Source organism: Lycium ferocissimum, chromosome 3, assembly GCF_029784015.1.
Source record: "Lycium ferocissimum isolate CSIRO_LF1 chromosome 3, AGI_CSIRO_Lferr_CH_V1, whole genome shotgun sequence".
Classification (NCBI taxonomy): Eukaryota; Viridiplantae; Streptophyta; class Magnoliopsida; order Solanales; family Solanaceae; genus Lycium; species Lycium ferocissimum.
Window position 1 is genome coordinate 54361451 of NC_081344.1, and position 4211 is coordinate 54365661.

Below are 4211 nucleotides of genomic sequence, written 5' to 3' on the forward strand. Positions count from 1 at the left end.
TTTGTACATCATTTTTTGTAAGCCTTGTCGGTTTTTGTATATATATATAGTTGATGATGATCATATAGATAAGCTATTATCTTTATGGATTCATGCCCTTTTAGATTATAATATTCATAAGTTATCTTTCATGGTCCACCTAGAATGATAATGAGAAGCATGTTAAGAGGTTCTCGGTAGGTTAGCTCCGGGTGCCCGTCATGGCCCTCCGGTTGGATCGTGATAGAAGTGGTATCAGACCAGTTCGTACTAGGGTGTGTCTACGAGCCGTGTCCAGTAGAGTCTTATTTATGGGTCTGAAGCGTGCCACATTATAAACAGGAGGCTGCGGGACATTTAGGAATGATTGACCTTCCTTTCTCATCTTAGATCGTGCGATAGAGCCATGTTATAAGGACTCTTCTTTCCTGACCATGATTTATGTTTTCAGCGAAGCTTGTGAAGAGAAAAGCTACAGCGGCTCAGAAGGACAAGTCTGTGGCAGGTAGAACGACTGAGCAGGTACCGCCTACAGATATTGAGGAGGGCGACTCCCAGAATGAGGTTCCATCTTGAACCTCTCACACTTCGCCCGCTCTAGAGGAGCATGGAGGAGCCTCAACTCCAACTTCAGCACCTCCAATTCTAACGCTAGATGCCTTAGGTCAGGAGACGAGGGAGGCTATTCAGTTATTAACCCAGTTAGTAGCCGCTTAGGCTCAGCGGCAAGGTAGGGGTCATGGTGATAAATCCGTTAGCACTAGAGTCCATGATTTTTTTTGTTTGGAGCCTTCAAAATTCTTCGGGTCAAAATCGGATGAGGAACCGCAGAACTTCATAGATGAAATATTGAGGACATTGTGGGTAATGCATGCTTCTGATGTTGAATCGGTAGAGTTAGCTTCTTATAGATTGCGAGATGTGGCCGTTCATTAGTATAGTACCTGAGTATCTTCTAGAGGGGTAAATGCATCTCCCCCGATATGGCAAGAGTTTGTAAATGCTTTTCTCTGACACTATTTGCTACCAGAGGTTCAATGGGCCAGAGCTGATAGATTCCTAAATCTCAGACAAGGGAATATGAGTGCCCGGGAATATAGCCATCGTTTTAATTCCTTGGCTCGGTATGCTCTAGCTATGGTTGCTGATATGGGAGATAGAGTTCACCAGTTTGTAAATGGATTGGGATCCCATTTGATTGATGATTGCTTGACGGCCTCACTTCAGGAGGGTATGGATATTTCTCATATCCAGGCCCATGCCCAAAATCTGGAAGAACGACAGTAATAGCGGAGGAGTGAGCGTGATTATGATAGGGGTTATAGTAAGACGGCCAGATCCTTAGGTGCTATTAGTAACTTCATAAGGGGTCAAAGGCAGCAGTATTCTAGGCACTCGGGCCAGTCAGCGGCTAGTGCACCTCCTCAATTTGTAGGCAAGAGATTTGATCGCCCTATTTATTCCGTACCGGATCAGAGCTCTAGAGTTTCGGGTTCCCAGTATAAAGGTGATTTCAGCCAAATGAAACCACCTTTACCACGATGCACTCAGTGTGGTAAGTTGCATACTAGACAGTGCCGATTAGGTATGGATGCTTGTTATGCCTGTGGTCAGCCAGGCCATATGATGCGCGACTGTCCGTCAAGAGGTGGTAGAGGTATGGTTCAGCTCGCGGGAACAACAGCTGGTTCTTAATCATCAGTAAGCCCTCCGAGGAAAGGTTCACAGACACCAGCAAGCCATGATAGAGGTAAAGGGGGAGCACCTATTTCAGCGGTCCTCAGAACTGCATCTATGCACTAGCTGGGTGACAGGATCTCGAGTCTTCACCGGATATAGTTACAGGTATATTGTTAGTGTCTTCTCACGATGTATATGCATTTATTGATCCAGGGTCTACATTGTCATATGTTACTCCTTATATTGCCGGTCGGTTTAGGGTGAAACCTGAGTCAATTAAACCTTTCGAAGTATCTACACCTGTTGGTGATCCAGTGGTAGCTAGACGAGTATATAGAAATTGTGTGGTTCTAGTTTGCGACTGCCATACCATGGCTAATTTGTTTGATTTAAATATGTTAGATTTTGATGTCATTATGGATATAGATTGGTTGGCTTCTTGTTATGCCAATGTTGATTATAGAACAAAAATGGTTCGTTTCCAGTTTCTGGGAGAACCAGTTTTAGAGTGGAAGGGTAATACAGCGTCTCTGAAAGGTAGGTTTATTTCCTATATCACGACAAGGAAGATGATTGCTAAAGGTTGTATTTATCACTTAGTCCGGATTCAAGATACAGAAGCAAAGTCGCCAACTCTTCAATCTTTCCAGTAGTTAATGAGTTTCCAGATGTATTCTTGGGTGAATTTCCAGGTCTTTCACCAGAACGGGAGATTGATTTTGCCATCGATATGCTACCGGATACTAAGCCTATATTTATTCCTCCTTATAGAATGGCTCCTGCAGAATTGAAAGAGCTCAAGGAACAACTTAAGGATTTGCTCGAAAAAGGCTTTATTAGGCCTAGTTCATCGCTGTGGGGAGCACATGTGTTGTTTGTAAGAAATAAAGATATCTCCTTGCGAATATGTATCGATTACCGACAGTTGAATAAGGTGACGATAAAGAACAAGTTTTCGCTCCCAAGAATTGATGATTTATTTGATCAGCTACAGGGTGCCAAATGGTTCTAAAAAATAGATTTAAGATCCGGGCATCACCAGGTAAGAGTTAAAGAGAAGGACATTCTAAAGACAGCCTTCAGAACTAGATATGGTAATTTCGAGTTTCAAGTAATGTCATTCGGATTGACCAATGCACCGGCAGTATTCATGAATTTGATGAATAGCATATTCAGGCCTTTCTTGGATTCTTTCGTGATCGTGTTTATAGATGATATCCTGGTATATTGTCAATCCAAGGCAGAGCATGCAGATCATTACGTGTTGTCCTTAGAATTCTTCAGGCCCAGAAGTTATATGCAAAATTCTCTAAATGTAAGTGTTGGTTGAATTCAGTGACTTTTCTAGGGCACATTATTTCAGCTAATATTATTCGGGTGGATACCCAGAAGATTGAAGCTGTGAAGACTTGGCCAAGGCCTACAACACCTACTGAAGTCCGTAGTTTCTAGGTCTGGTAGGTTATTACAGGAGATTTGTTGAAGGATTTTCTTCCATCTCTGCACCACTGACGAAGTTGACTCAGAAATCAGCTAAATTTCAGTGGACGGATGCTTGTGAGCGCAGTTTTCATGTGCTGAAGAACAGATTGATCTCCGCCCCAATTCTGACACTTCTAGAAGGATCAGAAGGCTATGTTATTTATTGTGATGCTTCAGGTATTGGACTAGGCCGTGTATTGATGCAGCACAGTAAGATTATTGCTTATGCTTCAAGACAGTTGCGGAAACATGAGCAGAATTATCCAACCCATGATCTAGAATTGGCGGCGGTGATTCAAGCATTGAAGATGTGGAGGCATTATTTATATGGTGTTCATGTTCATATCTACACGGACCACAAGATCCTCCAGTATATTTTCAAGCAAAAAGAGTTAAATTTGCAGTAAAGGCGATAGTTAGAGCTATAGAAAGATTATGATATTGGCATCTTATATCATCCGGGGAAAGCGAACGTCGTAGCCGATGCTCTTAGTCGTAGATCCATGGGTAGCTTATGCGATATTCAACCAGAGAAGAGGGAGTTACCTCATGAGCTTCAACAGCTAGCCAGTCTAGGAGTTCGATTAATGGACTCAGGCGATACGGGAGTTACTATTTGGAATTCAACTGTCTTATCATTAGTAGTTGAGGTGAAAGAGCGCCAATATGAGGATCCCATATTAATTAATTACAGAGATACACTTCCTCAGAAGAAAAAGTCATCCTTTGAGATTTCTGCAGATGGAGTTCTCGGATATCGAGGCAGATTATGTGTTCCTGATGTTGCAGGATTACGTCACCAGATTTTGGGGGAAACCCATTGTTTTTCGTTGTTCAGTTCATCCAGGAGTGATAAAGATGTATCATGATATTAGGTCAATTTATTGGTGGGATAGAATGAAGAAAGACATAGCAGAGTTCGTGGCTCAATGTACTAATTTTCAGCAGGTAAAGATCGAACATCAGAAGCCTTGGGGATTATCGCAAGCTAAAGAGATTCCGACTTGGAAATGGGAAGTGATTAATATGGATTTCATTACAGGTTTACCTCACTCTCAGCGTAAGTATGA